The following is a 16,011-nucleotide window of genomic DNA, read 5'->3' as shown; positions in this document are numbered from 1 at the left end:
AAAAAGCAGCTGCTTGGTTAGTCAGGCTATCTGCTCTGTTGAACAGACATGATGGGCTTTTCTTCACAGCTACTCCTTCTGACTAAAATCCATGATCTATTCAATCAGAAACAGTTTATTTTGGTGATTTGTTTCATGCAGATCGCTGCTGTTGCGTCAGAAACTGAAATAACTGAGTAAATTAGCTGTTGGCTTTTAAAACCTCAAACCTTCCCTGGAGAAACATTCGATCACTGCGGGTGTGATGGCCTGATGTTTGTCTAATTAAAGATCCTTGACATGAAAATGTCACTCATCAGAGGCATTGATCCCGTGCTGCGGCGCCCCGGCCCTGCTCTTGTAGCTGACACCCTGGGGACGGAGCCCATCATGCCGCTGTGAGCATTCTGTTATGGAAATGGCTGTTTAGAGCCTGCGGCCTCCGGGGAGTGTCAGAGTATCGCACAAGTCTGTTCAGACCCTGGTGAAGAGATCGGTGCAACATTTCCCCTGGGTGCTCATTATGGGAGCTGCAGCGTCGCTGCGGCATCCAGCCAGATGCAGACGGAGTTTCCTGCGCCGCGCGGCGAGTCCACGGGTCAGGCTGCAGGACTCAGGCTTCTGATGTGATGCTTCAGGGAGCAGAGTCTAATTTAAAGCTCAGTCTAAGTTTTAATCACTGTTACTTCTGCCTTTACAGAATTTAACTCTAACATAACAAGGTCTGTCAGGATAAATAGTTTTCTGGTCATTTTGTCGTTTTATGGTTTATTGAAACGTCAGGGAGAACTCTGAGAGGAAAAGTCAAATTTCACAGTTTGATCAGAAGGAAACCAGGAGCGAAGGAGCAGATGGAGGGAGGGATGAAGGAGAACGACAGGAAGAGAGAGAGATGCGGTGGGTGGCAGACGCTCCTCCGGCACCCCTGCGTGGTGTTTTCAGTCCGTGTGCGCGTCGCAGATGAGTAATGGCCTCTGATGCGCACGTCTCTCTTGTCTCGTCCTCCATCCGTTTCATCATTACATGCCATCCATCTCCTCATCCGTCCGCTGGCTGTCAGCTCCCTCCGTTCTCCTGTTCTCCTCTGTTCTCCGTGTGCAGCCGTCCTCAGGGTGTTGGACTTCCTCCCCGCCGCTCCGCTCCTCACCTGAGCCCCAGTTTAATTTCACCGCCGCTCACACACTCCATCATCGTCCTCCTCGACACACGCGCTCAAACTCAGAAGGAGCCGTCAAGAGTAATGGTGTTTATTATAATTTACTGTACCACCATTGTAGCCTCTGCTTTCTCAGTAGGAATCATTATAGAGATGACATAATGGGGGTAATTTTTCTTGTGGCGTATGCGGCGCTGCGACGGCGCTACAAAGCGCTTTGGAGGCGGCAGAAACCCTATTAGCTGAAGCTGAGGAGTAAATGGGTCCGGTGCAGTCTGGCTAAATCAGCGCCTGTTAGCCTCCCTCTCGACTCCTCAAATCCATGTCTATTACTCTTAACAAACCAGAATGGATCCGGCGTATTGATCTGCTGGCGAGGGAATGCTCTCTTTGTTCGCTAGAGAAAGGCCGCGGCATCGCTCGGATTCTCACACTAGTAGAGTAGGAAGTAAAGCTTCAGAGCCTCATTGGCTGCAGATTTAAGGTGCAGGAGTCACCTTTCTAACGGGTCAGCTGTTAGCCGTTAGCTGTTAGCCGTTAGCTGTTAGCCGTTGTGTCATCAGGTTGGGTAGAGGTGAGTGTTTGGTGCTGCAGCTGTAAACACGCCGCTGGGTCAGGAAGGACCAGCAGCTGTTTCCCTGGTTCAGTTTCGGTTTCCTTCGTGGATTCCTCCCACATCCGCTACCAACCTGAACGGTTGCCATGGAGACCCAAAGTATTGAGCAAAACCTAATTTCTTTACATCCAGAATTTCTTCTAACACTTAAAATGATCTTAATCACTAAAGATCCCACTGAACGGGAAAAAGGTGAGAAAATACATCTACTAATCCATTATTAATGTATATGCCTTCTTACATTTAGTTATTAATAAATATTGATAGATTTTAAATATTGATTATTAATGAATGACCTAATCTACAATCTAATTTAAACAAAGAAATCAAAATTAAACAGTTTTACCACTGAGGAAGAGAAAATGTTTAATTTTTCATCAATTTTTGGACAAAATATTATATATTTTAAATATAAATATATATTTTTACAGTCTACTGAAAAATCCTATGTCATGATATTTTTAGTATGACATTATTTACCTCATAGTAAACTATTAGTTACTCATCACTCATATTAGTTATGTTAATTACACGTTAGTTACTCCATATTCAGAAGACGTTTATTTTCTGGTCAGCCTCAGTCCTAAACGTGGATTTAAATAAAAACAGTTGGTTTAAGTCTAAATAACTTTTCCATCAGTTTGTGAACGAACGGTTTAGCTCAGAGGGGAATAAAATGTTTGTCCTGCGAGGTTTCAAAGCCCAACGCAGTCAAGACTTTCTGAAAACTGTTATCATCTTATTATCTTATGAAAACATAAAAGGATGCAAAGCAATAATCTGTAAATTCTGTTCCAAGTATAATTAATTATGTAAAAAATATTTAGTAACATATTTTTATTTCCTGCTGTTGTATTAATCTATTTGAGTTTAAGAGTTCAGTTTCCAGATTAATAATCTGATGCAGTAACTGTCTCTCCTGTGGGGTCAGAGGTCATCGCCTCCCTGCTGATGATTCATGGACTCTAATTGCTCTGACAGCATCCATGTTGGAAGCTTCCTGCATGTCAGCCGGCGTGGTTCGCCTCAGGTTGGTGTAATCTGATAGCCTGGAAGACGTTGGGCTGGCTGCGGCCGCTCAGGTGTCTGACCTCCACTCCTCACCCAGCAGGCCTGTTCATAGGCCATTAATTACAGCAGGATCCTGCTAATTAACACGCAGGCGCTCGTCTCTGCCGTGCTCTCCACTCTCTTTACGTCGGAGCTCCGTTTAATGCGCCCTGTTTGATTTGCCCCACTGAAGTAATGAGTTTGGAAAGCAGACAGAAATTCTGAAGTGTGCTTTGGAGGAGCCTGGGGATAATTTGAAGTCCTGCGGCTGGGAGTCAGGAGTGCGCTCGCTCGCATCACACCCACATGCGCGTGGAAACAACACACTCACACACGGCTGTTTGTCTTTTTGTGTCGATGTTCCCAGCAGTGGAGTGGAAAGTTTTCTGCATGTTGGATGTTCTGTGCAGCTCACTAAATCAGAATCTGAGAAATCAGAGAAAAATAGACCTTTTTGGTTTTAGGGAATTGCTTTTATTCATAGTTACTCCATGTGTGTCCTGAGACATTTAGTCAAGTCACTGGGGAGAAATCTGAGTTATGAATTTAGATGTGTTTTCCTGGGCTTTAGTCTGTAGTGAGGATATTTTAGTATTTTAAACCTGGTTCTCCAAAGCTAAGGCTGATTGGTTAAAGGATCGTTATGTTAAATCTGCAGTAGGTGATGTAAAGTCAAGGTTCTGGTTCTGTTTGTGTCATTTCCTTTAGCTCAGCGTCTGGATCTGATTCAGTTTACTAGGAACAAATAGTGATGAATGGTAGATGACTGGACCAAAGCAACTCATTCCTCCTCTGGAGAATCAAAAGCTGCAGTGGTTTGATTCAAAGGCTTCCAGGTGGCTGCGACTCTTCACCAGTAACACCAAACGGTTCAGGAATTGGTTGACGTGTTGACTTGGCTCCCAGATTCCCAGGTTTTCCTCCTGGTGACCTAAACTCCTTCAGCTGACGCCTTTCTACATGGAGGAGTGGTAGATCTTCCCAAAGTTCATCAGCTCATCTCTCAGGATGACCCAACCTCGCTTTCATCATTCTAGCTGCTCTTATCTTAGATTCTTTTGGCAGAAACGTCTTTCTGGTTGAGAACCAACCAGGGGTCAGCCATGCTATTGTGTGCTAAGTTCAAGGTCTAATTATGGCGATAGAATCACATCATCTGCAAAGAAGTGGAGATGAGGTAAACAAGTTACCATCGTCTCCAAAACCAGACCGGAAACCCCGACTGCAGACTTCGTCCTGTAGTTTAGATGCTAACGTTGAAAAGTCGCAGTTGCAGTTCAACCTGAAAGCAAAATGGTGATATTAGCAAATTAAAACTCAGGCCGGGACTTTTAACAGGTTCATTTCAATTATTGGATTGATTTTGGCGTAATTAATCACATTTTTAACAAATATAAAATTGGATGTCCCAAATTAGAACCTTTATATTTACGTGTTTCTGGTACGCCCGGAAATCAGACGCACAAGTGACATTCGCTAACATCTGCTAACATCCGCTAACATCAGCTAACATCCGCTAACATCCACTGACATCCGCTAATATCTGCTAATATCCGCTAACATATTGAACTCGTTTATTTATTCAAAAATTTTGTAGCTAAAATTGGTTTTTAAATTAAAAATGTTGCTTACTTTCCCAATATATTTTCAATTAAAATGCAATAAATTAATAGTAGCCTCTGAAATAAAAAAAAATAATAATCAAAGTTCACCACTAATAACAGCTTTCCTTGGTCTATTTAGCTTTTTCAGGGGTCAGAAATAAAGACAAAGAACTTGTAGGTAACATTTGGCGATCTGAACTCTAGATTAAGGCAAAACAGCAGCTTTTATCTTGAAAAGTCAAATCCTGCTTTCTAAACAGCATCAGATGTGACTATGATCTTCAAGTGGAGCCAGTCTGCAGGATATTGTTCATACCAGACTGTGTCATCAGAACAAAGACCGACAAACAGCCCAACCTCAGGCGTCAAGACAAAAGTTAAGTGGAAACAAACTGTACATTTGGAAAAATCTGGACCCGAAGTTTCTCGACCCTCGTCAGCATTCAGATCTCATCCTGGGCCAATGCAACTGTGTGATGTGTGTTCGCCTGCAGGAAGAGAGATCTAGACAAACAGGGATGGAGCAAGCAGAAGTAGATGATGGGTGAGAGCTGGAGAGGCAGCAGCGGGAGGGAGGGAGGGAGACGGAGAGGGATGCTTCATTAAACATTCAGAGGGATGGAGAGCAGACAGGCCGCTCCATTTTTCTGCTCTTACTGTTCGGGAGATAAGACACAGAATGGAGGTCTGCCCATGCACCAAAACACTCCTCTGTTTGTATCTGTGTGTGTCCTGTCACACTCAAATCCACGCCTTGTCCCTGCAGGTCTGAAATAATAGCTTGGAAATGTAACGGCGCCCCTAAATAAGGCGGCATCAGTCACGCTGTAACGCCGCGCTTAATCCGTATATCACAACGCACGCTAGACAAACACCCGGGGTAATGCAATCCCAAGGTTAGCCGGAGGAATATAAGCAGCTGGATCTGTCTCCGCCAATGAACTGGAGTGTATTTACCCTTGTACACACCTCTGTGTATTGTCCCATTTAGCACGGTCCCACTCATGCATCCTAATGGCCCTGGAGAGCCAGAGTCTCCACTGTCTGCTATTAGTGAGCAGCAAAGATCAATGGGAAGCGCTAGCCTGTTAGCGCCTCCCCATTCAGAGCCACTGAGCCGTGGCTAACGCCGCAGCCGCCGCGTTTTGCTCATGAAAACGTCTGAGAAGCGGGGAGGCGCACCTGTATCCTCCGCCGCTGCCGATTGTAAAGCCGAGCGAGAAGTTGTACAAAGGAGCCTTTGAAGTGTCGGACTGGGTCCGCTGGGAGGGTGTTAAAGGGCCGATTCGCTCAATTTACGCACAAGAAAACATAGTTTCTCACTCCCCTCCGCTGATATCCAGCCATGTCGATAGTTCGGGGATTATTTCTGAGCTTTTGAAATGTTTGTTTCTCAACCTGCAGCTTCTACAGCAGTAACACGGCTCAAAGCACTGAATGCTTGTACTCAACAAAACCTCAGACAATGTCCCAGAAAATACAATGGAGTCCAACTGGTTTATATAATGGTGCAGTCAATTATCTTTGGTTTAGATTATAGGCAAGATAACTGGACAGACAGAGTTCATTTTCAGAGCTTTGACATATAAAATGGGTTGATCCGGTTAAAAGGCCTCAGCTATGTGAGGAAGTCCAGATGAGTCCAAAGTGTTGATCTGGGTTTGTTCCTCACCTCTTTACATCCTCAGTCCTTACATTTCATAAAAAGTTGACAAGTTTACAGTAGCAGGAGGTTGGCTTGGTGTGTTTTAGGCTGCATTCACACCAGCCCTGTTCAGCTCCCGTCTGCTTCAAAGCCCGGTTCGTTTGGGGAATCTGACCCTCCTACAAGCCTTTGGGTTCGGTTGAAGTGAACTCTGGTTCAGTTTGAATGTGAACGCCAAGCGGACCGGAGACCGCTCCAAAAGCAGGAAGTGGACTGCAGAGCAGGGCATTCTGGGTAAATGTAACCAAAGCTAACGTGCTAGCCTAGCACTAGCAGCAGAAATCCTCCAACCGCTAAAATCTGACGCCTCCATCTTGTTTCCATCTGGTGAAGAAGGAAGTTGCTCTCAGTGTCTTCAGAGGTTTTTGTGTCGTTTCCTTTAGTGGTTCTTGGTGCAGCGCCCCCACAGGCCAGGAGGGGAACAGGTTGGTGTGACTCAGAGCCACAGCAGCTGGAGGTGGAACAAACTGGGTCGAACCGAGTTTACTGGACTGTCAGGAGGGAAAACAGCCTAAAGGTTGCAGAACTGATTGGTTTTTCTGGCTCCACTGGTTGAGATTTATTTTGAGTCACCAAAACAATTTCACTCAAAATCGTATAAAGTCATTTTATTTGCATTCTCAAGTTTTAGACCAAAGTTCAAGTGAAGAACATCCATCAGTTTACTGATAAATCATTGATCTCTGTAAATATTTACACTGAAGAGCTTCTGAAAATGGCCTTTTTATCACCTTTTATATATAAAATAATTAGTTCTGAATATGTCATGGTTATAAGTTATTACCTGCCACTCTTTAAAGCAGATCTTGGGTCACATGTTGCTATAAATTAATGATTTTTAAAATTAATCTCCTTTTTCTGTCTTTCCATTTGGCTCAAAGTAGCAGAATATTAGCTTTTAAAACGCGCCTTTTATAACACCATAAAAGAAAACTCTTCAAATCTTTCATTTGCAAAACATTTTAAGTGCTGAAATATTGAGTTTTCAGAGAAGGTTGTTGTTTCTGCCTGCTGAATTAGTTGAATCGCTCCTTATACTCAAATCTCCACACGTTTGCATCAAAGGCCATTTGTTGTTGATCTGAATCATTATTACGAGGAAATTGTATTATTAGTATGTTCTGTAAGCATCTGCTTGCTTCTGCAGAAGGTTTCTCTGCTCTCTCATGGACACATTTCTGGAAAAGAAGCAAACTCGACCAACAAATGAAAACTGGCAGCTAGATTCAGTGGAAAAACTCTCACGTTTGGCCCCTGGAAAGCCGCATCAGTCAAACCTTTGTGTTGACTTGACAGTGTTTGCATCGGGGACCTCACAGAGACACCAAGCTCACACACACACACACACATGCATGTGAATAATTAGACGAGCCCTCTCCCTCCCCCCCCGGTCAGCATATGTCAGCATATGGCTGCCTCCGCGGAGAGGCTGTTGAACAGACTGATCAAGGTTTAATTTGGCCCTGGAGGGGCCGGCCGGGGACGGAGGGCAGAGCGGGAAGGAAGCAGGGAAGGAGACGGGAAGGAAGCGGAGGAGCAGCTGTCAGCCTGAACTCTTCCCTCCTGTTGACTCAACTGGTGATGTTGCCTCGGTCGGTTCTGCCGGGCCGAACACACGCGAGCGTCTGCAGGAGACGAAACATCCAACCACACTGGACCATCTGTTCCAGCTCTAATTGGTATGCATGACAATGTTTTTCCAACCCATAAAGCCTAATGAAAATGAACACCCCACCCACAGTAATGCCCCTTAATGCTATCATCCACTTCTTCCCCACCTTCAGCTCACCCCGCCGCTCCACTAACAGCTTCTGTTGCATCATTATACCTGTGGGCTTCAGGCTGCTTGGAGAGCCTCCATTCTCTGGGAAGCTCTCAACCCAGACTGGGAATCGCTGCATTTTATCAACTGATTTTCAATATACTGAAGGCAGAAGAGGCAGGTGGTCCGAAGAGGTCAGCGCAGGAACTTTACTAATTAACAGGAGCTAAATAAACCACAGCCTTTCTGACTTGTGAAACATGTTGGGAGAGAAGATGCGTTGAAGTTTGTTGGTTCAAAGAGAAAAGAGGTTTGACCTGCAGCCGGGGTCGTCATGTTACTGGAATACTTTCTTTGATCGATTTCTTTAAATCGGAAAAATCTCAAGGCCTTCCATCATTTTGACGGATTACTTGGTGCAGACATTTTCAATTTTACGCTAAATCAGTCGATAAAAGAAATGTTCCCATGTGAGCGTCTTGTCTGATCCGGACTGCACAACGGGAGCGTTCACACCAGCCCTGCTCAGTCTGATTTAATCAGACTCCGGTCCGTTTGCATAGAAAGTCCAGTTTGGTTGGTGTGGTGTGAATGCTAGTCGACCTCTGACCTCTGGTCCTCCAGACCTCAGTCTGAGTTCGGTTGAAGTGAACTCTGGTTCGGTTTGAATGTGAGACCGCTCCAAAAGCAGGAAGTGGACTGCAGAGCAGGGCATTCTGGGTAAATGTAACCAAAGCTAATGTGCTAGCCTAGCACTAGCAGCAGAAATGGCTCCTGGTCTTTAGCATAAAGAGAAATCCTCCAACACCAAAATCTGACGCCTCCATCTTGTTTCCATCTGGTGAAGAAGGAAGTTGCTCTCAGTGTCTTCAGAGGTTTCCTGTCGTTTCCTTCAGTGGTTCTTGGTGCAGCGCCCCCACAGGCCAGGAGGGGAACAGGTTGGTGTGACACAAAATCAATTAAGATTGAACTAAAAAGGAAGGATTTAATTCTGACACTGAAGTTTTAATTTAATTTCTCATTTTACAGAATTTCACATTCTGGACAAAATATTTAACAGAATATTTGAGACGAAGCTGGAAACTTGTGTTTTTAACGTTGAGACGTGGTTGAGAAATGTTTGGAGCATTTAGGGCATGCTAACAAAAAACTATTTAAAACAACGGAAAACAAAAGAGAAAGCATGAAGGAGAGCAGAGCATGAACCGAGCCGGGTAGCTGTCTGCGTGTGTGTGTGTGTCTGCGTGTGTGTGTGTGTGTGTGTGTGTGTGTCTGCGTGTGAGGAATGTGTTGTAGATGTGGACAAAACGCCTCAGCTGTGTTTTATTTTTAAAGGGAGCCTGAGGTCAAAAACACAAACGCGTTCAGTTGCAACCACCATGAAATGATCTACGAGGCAAATTACAGAGCAAACAAGAGCTTACAGATGTGCTTTCTCACAGAAAGAGGAACTTCTCGGCTGCAAAAGACTTTTTCTTCCTCCCGTCATTCTGAAAGCAAACAAACATCGCCCTCCCATGCTTGGGAATAAATCAGGTTCCCCTCGTTGTCTGTCTCCTCCGTGTTCCACTCCACTTCCTTTTGCTGCCAGTTTCTCTCCAGAACCACTCCTTCCTCTGTAGGTTGCATGGTGTGTGTGTGTGTGTGTGTGTGTGTGTGTGTGTGTGTGTGTGTGTGTGTAATAATGGTTGATTAAAGTATCCCAGCCCGTCTTTTCCACAGCAGCGCTCTGAACACCTTCAGAGAACAGGTGCACAGCCCATTTCAGCAGCTTTTCCCTGGTTTTAACGGCGCGCTGCGTGAAAATAGCAGCCTCTCCAGATGCTAATGGAAGCTATGCGAAGCTTTTGTAACCTTCGTTCTGCAAACTGCACAGCGGTTTGCTCACAATGTGGCAGAATTGGGCTGAAGCCAGTTGAATAAACAGGCGTGTTGTTAAATCAGTGTTGTTCGTGGCTGCATGGCTGACCTTATCGCTCCGGTTTTACCTCCACACCCCGTGGTTTTCTGCTCCGTTGTCCCTTTAGAGGTGTCACGACCAGCATGCATCAGCGCGCCGAGCGGATTTAATGCCACAAACTCAGGAGCTCCAGACAGAGGCGACGCTTTTGCACCTTTGGACGGAAACGATCCGTCCGGTTGGAGCTTCAAAACACCCAGAAATCCACATTCATGAAACTCTTGTTGACTCGTCTCCATACTTAACTCTACCCTGAGCTTAAATCATCTCTAATCCTGTATAATCTGGTATTTATAGACCAAATGCAGGAATATTGACCTCTGACCTCTGACCTCTGACCAATCATTTTAGGCCTAAATGATTGATCGTGATTATTCAGATAATCGTCAATCAGTCAGCGGATTGACCAATCATGGCTCATTTTGACTTGCCACAAATTATTCACTAAAACTTTGGAGTTTCAATCAAATAGAAGCAAAATTCACCTAATTAATCATTAAAATGCGTTAATTTGATTACTAATAGCTTCGTTATTGATCGTACGAGTGACAATCAATGAGAATTTACTGGTTAAATGAAAAGTTTGATTCATAACCAAGAAGCTTTATCATGAATCTGCGTCTTTCTGACCTCTGTTCTTGTTGCTGCTGCAGCGCTGTTGTTGTGCTGCTTTGTGGCGCAGCATTAGTCAAACGGGCCATCGTCCCTGACGGCGAGTCAGATGATGACTTCTGGCAGAGCGCAGCCACAGCGGAGCGACGCCAGACAATCAGAGCCGCTGCCATGTCAGCGCCGGCCGCGCAGGCGCACACGCCGCAGCGAGCCGCTGCTAATTAAGATCGCAAACACCAGAGATGGAGACGGAGCGGCGCACAGACACAACCTTTACTTCCAACCGCAGATAAGAGAGGAAGCGCCCACCTACCTGACACCCAGCGCCCCGAGCCACTCTTACCCCGCACTTTTTGTTCCCACTGCGAGGCGATAAGAGGAAGAGGAGAGGAAGAGAAGGTGAAGAGCAGAGGAAGTGTGCAGGAGATTAGTGGGAAATTTGCTGCTGCTGCTGCCTGGATTTGACCAATCTGCTGTTGAGGCTTTAAGATGCTTTAATTCCTTTTCCCCTTCCTTCCCTCCATCTCACACACACACACACACACACACACACACACAGAGAGAAACTCTCAGTCATGCTGATGTGAGCTAGAAAGCATAATTTAAGGAGGATAATTCTCAGTCCTGCTCTGAGGTTTTCCTCGGAGTTAAACTTTTTATCGATTTATTGGTTCCAGATTATTGCTGATCACATCCTGGTCAGATCTCAGAGCGGCGTTTCATCTGCATGCAGGTTCATCAGCAGTTCAGCGTTTCCTGCCTGAGCCGCTGCATCAGAAGCTGCTGGGTTGTTACTGGATCCACGTCTGGATCGGATCCAGACAGGAAGTTCTCCTTCCCAGCGCTCGGCTTTTAGGAAGTCACAGTAAATAACCGGATTCACCGAGACGAATTTAACCAGAAGAATGAGGCAGAGATGAAGTCAGCTGTCACGCATGGAGATAATTCAGGTCATAAAGTGTTTTGTGATCCCAGGGATTTTTGTTTGGATGCATAATTCATGACTAAAAAGCTGTGAAAATATGAAAAATACCAGAGCAAAAGGCCACAGGCGAGGAATAATCTCAGTGTAAGAATATTGTCTTATTTTGTGTGGAAATTATTGGATAATTTTTTTAGAATTTCTTCTTTTTCTCCTGACCTCTTCAACTTGCAGCTGTTGGCTATAAAGAAGCGTTTCGGCTTCCTGCATGTTGAATTTTAATGAGCAGATCAAACATATCAGAATTACTAACAGCTACAGGAAGAACATGGACAGAAATATGCATTTTTAAGCCAATTTGGAAGAAAGATTTGTTTTTCTGCAGCTTCCTTCTGCAAAGCAAGTTCAGTTAAATGATAATTATACAGACAGATTCACAGATTATTGATTCCCAGTTTTTAAAACAGTAATTCTGGAGAGCAAGCATGTGGTGACAGTGGAGAGGAAGAGCTAAACAGAGACACAGTGAGCCGGGGGTTCCTTATGTGAAACAAGAAAATTAAATAAGTGGCTTGGTTTGGAAAACTGATCATTTTGAGTTTGGGAAACAAAACAAAATTTGCAAATAATAAATGTAGGAGAAAGAAGCAAAGTGAGGAAAGTGATCAGACGGTTATTAAACTTTACCTGCAGCCAAATCATGAAGACAGATTTATAAACTTGGTGTCGATAAAAATATTTAAAAACGTCCACAGAGTCGAGCTCATCTGACAAAAACCTCAGGAAGTTTGAGATCAATTTCACACATTTAAAGAAAATAACCAGGATAGTCTCCAGTGTCAGAAGGAACTTGGGAGAAAAATCTGACAAGTTTCCGACAATAAAAACATAAATTTAAAATATTAAAACTCAGATATTCTCTTCCAGGAAATCTGGTATTTTTGTTGCAATTCTGTTAGAGAATAAATAGATAAAACCTTTAATGTGTATAAAACAAAAAGAACAAAATAATAAACAACCAAACAAATATACATACGTACAATAATCTAAGAATACATTAAATTTAATATGAAGGTGAATTACAGCTGGGAATCAACCACAGGTTTACTGGTAATTATTTTATTTTCAGATTGATTTAAATAATATTTAAACATCAGATTAGTAGTTTTAATATTGTAAATGTTTGCCTTTAATCGCGCAGAATTATTTTTTTCCTCAAGTTTATAACATTTCGACATCTGACAAGTTTGTTTCTTGAAAAAAATAAAGTTAATGTCAAAGTTTGTAGGTTTTTGGGTGGAAATCTACAGTACAAATACCTGCACATATAAACCTGCAGCAGAGTTTCTGCAGGAATCAGATCATATTTGAGTTTTTTATTAGTCTGAATTTGCAAAAGCTGAGAATACCCGCCTGAAATGATATTAAATAATGAAGTAGTTGCAGAACATTTGGTCCTAATCAAAGCCAGATGACCTTTATTGGTCACAATCAGCATAAATCTACTTATTCTGGTCACCTTTAGCTCTTCATGACTACTTTCACTCCGGAGTGCACCGCCGCCTCTGCATGCGGCGTCGTTCTTCACCTTCGTCTTCCTCAAGGCTCCTGGGATCGACATGAAAAGCTGCAGCTTGTATGTAAAGAGGCGATGACTAACGCGGAGCTGCGTCTGTCTGAACAACCCGTCAGCTGCAGCAGGTTGATGCAGATGAATCACAGAAACTGGTTTCAGTGCAGATGTTTCTGCTGGATTCCGGCTTGTTTTGAGTCTGAGCTGCAGAAATAGCATGAATCCAGGAGTGATCTGCTCAAAGCTTTACCCATTTCCAAGGTTTGTTTAATGTATGTCACTGAAAAGCACTTACACATTAAACTGAGCCGTGTTTACTGAGGAAGACTATAAAGACGAAGGATAGAAAATAGCTGCGTTACTGACTCCGTCTCTGAGGAATGAAGACATTTTTCTCCAAGGCTCCAGCAGATGCATCATTTCTAAATACCTGACTGACATTCCTGCATGTTTTCATCAGTTTTTGTAGCATTCGAACCGAACGCCTTCCCAGTTGGGTTTTATTATGGCTGACAGATCGACTCTCTGCTGTTTCATGAGGTTTTCTAGCATCTGGACCAACTTAAATCAGCAAAATTACAACATCTCTAAACTAAAGATGGCGTGAGATCCACTAATGATGCTGAGCCTTTTCACACATGCTCTTATTTTGAAATAGTCTGAAGCATTGCTTGGCATTAAAGCTGCTGCGGTAACGACAGGATCAGCTCCGCCTTGCGCGGAGCGACGCGCCGGCTGCTGTCTGATGGTGAAACCTTCACGGGTTTTCATCCTGAACCAGATCTGTAGCTACAAGCTAGTTTAGCTAACTTCTATAAACTACACTTTAAAATTCACTGTCATCTGTTTGGCTTATGTTTTGGGTGTTAAAAATATAAATGATATAATTTTCCATTCACCTGAACTATTTTGAGTAGCACACTGTCCCTCAAAGTAATGTTTAATAATGTTTTGCTATGCTAGCATGCTAATGCTAGCATAGCTACATAGCATTAGCATGCTAGTTCATAAAACCAGCAAATACCAGAGGAACTATTTTTGGTTCTTGTCTGCATTAAGATGATTAAAATCTATTTTGTCTGAAATACTGAAATCATTTTCATTCAGGTTTTATTCTGTCCAATAACATGGAAAATATTTTTCATTTAGAAGGAAATGTAGTATTCTTGTTTTTATTGTCACTGTTTCATATTCAATTCAACCAGGAATAGTTTTAAGAAAAGGAAAAATCTGAATTGTTCCAGAAGTGTTTAGCTTATCTTGTCCTTATTAGAGTTTTATTAAAACTCTAATAAAATAGTTTTAAACATAAATATTTGTTTTAATTTGTCATAATGTGTCCTCCTCACGCAGCGGCAGAAACAAACGGATAATAAAAGCTGCTGACTGGATTTTAAACTATCTTATAGGCCGTTTAATTCATAGAAAACAATAATCCATATCTTCTTTCCATGCAAGCTGGAAACCTAAAACATGAGGAATGAGCCGAATGCGACGCGCTCCCCTCGCCGTGTGAGTGTCTCCTCTCATTAGTGGGCGGCGGCGTGCAGGAGCTCGTTAGCGCAGAGCTAGCTGAGCGTCAGGGCACCGGTGCAGCTTCATTAAGCAACTGTGACATTTATCTGATCGTTTCTCTGCGACGCATGTGCTGCCACGTCTCCATGGCAACCACAAACGCATAGACACTCACACACACGTAGACGTTTGAGGCAATCATACGGTCCCACATCGAGCCGAGCCGTTCAGACCGTCACAGTTAGTCGCAGATACAGACTCCATCGAAGCTGCCGCCCTGCAGCACAGAAATATTGATAATGAATCTATGAAATGTGCTGCATGCAGCTGCCAAACTGCACCTAATGTGGGTGGAAAACTGTTTATTGTGAAGTTCAAGTGATTCACAGGCAGCACACTCCCTGGTTTGGCTGGCGCGGGGCCCCTGGGAGCCGCTTCGCTCCTGCTGCAAGTCTGTTACAGACTGAAGGTGTTCCACATAATTCAGTCACTACTGACTGACACTCATTTAGTTCGGCTCACTAATTCGCCTTTCACTGTCTGTGGCAGAATGCGCTCCACAGCGGCCATCTGGGAGAAGCGAAGCCGCTGCTTGTGTTCCGAGTTGTGCTGAAGTTGATAATCGTGTCTGCAGTTTGTTTTTTACAGCAGCAGAAAAGTCTGGAGGAAATTAGCACGTTTCAAACCGTTTGATGCTTTCGGTGGGAGCTGCTCTGTGTCGAGGTGCAAACGTAGCAACATTTCCTCTTTAACACAAAGTATTCATTTAAAAACTCAAAGCTGAAAAGAAAAATACATTTTATTCCTTCAACCTTTACTTCAGTTAGCTGAAGCCAACAAATAATTTTCAGACTCTTTGTCAAAAAAACTAATTTAAAAAGGATAATGTTCACATTACCCTATTTATAGGAAAATGTGTAATTAAATAATTTTAGAAAATGTTTTGTCAACATTAAATCTTATTGCAGTCAGTGTTGCTTTGCTGTGAGTTGGACTGTATCATCATTACATGTAGATGATGGTCACTTCCTTTGCTACAGATGTACTAAAGATGCAGAGTCACATTACAAGCATCAGTGAAATCAACCCTGATTGGTGCACAGACTCCAGTCATGGACGTTCCTCCCTCCTAAATATCTAAAGTCAGCTGTGAACTCTCCAAACATCATGTGGATTTCAGATTAGCTTCATTTTCCATCTCAACGCCATAAGTCTGTCCAACATCAGTGTCTGACCTTGTAAGGGGAAAAATACTTTTCTCAGCATTGGAAATGCCGTCAGAGTTCCTTTTTTTTAACAAAGAGGCTGAGAGAAAGTAAACAGAATCTGATGACAGTATGGATCCATTATGAGGAATAATGACTTCTGTGTTTCTGTGTCCAGATAACATTGAATCTGAGTGAATGAGGGTGAATGAGGGTGAATTGGGGTGAATCTGGGTGAATCAGGGTGAATGAGGGTGAATCTGAGTGAATGAGGGTGAATTGGGGTGAATCTGGGTGAATCAGGGTGAATGAGGGTGAATCTGAGTGAATGAGGGTGAATTGGGGTGAATCA

The 16,011-nt window shown here is 43.4% G+C and overlaps 1 long non-coding RNA gene and 1 pseudogene across 1 annotated transcript in view; both read left to right on the top strand.

The window, feature by feature from the left end:
• Positions 1-11,530, top strand: part of LOC106950950 (uncharacterized) — a 17,604-nt gene extending 6,074 nt beyond the window's left edge. Inside the window, exons 2-3 of the long non-coding RNA XR_001425714.1 lie at positions 1,710-1,715; positions 11,519-11,530. This is a non-coding gene — a long non-coding RNA (uncharacterized LOC106950950). The remainder of the gene's footprint in view (positions 1-1,709; positions 1,716-11,518) is intronic.
• Positions 1-16,011, top strand: part of LOC106950946 (uncharacterized) — a 174,998-nt pseudogene that overhangs the window by 133,544 nt on the left and 25,443 nt on the right.

This window comes from Poecilia latipinna, unplaced genomic scaffold, assembly GCF_001443285.1.
Source record: "Poecilia latipinna isolate Pla-1442-1.1 unplaced genomic scaffold, P_latipinna-1.0 Scaffold431, whole genome shotgun sequence".
Taxonomy (NCBI): Eukaryota; Metazoa; Chordata; class Actinopteri; order Cyprinodontiformes; family Poeciliidae; genus Poecilia; species Poecilia latipinna.
This window is presented reverse-complemented; position numbering and strand designations above follow the sequence as displayed.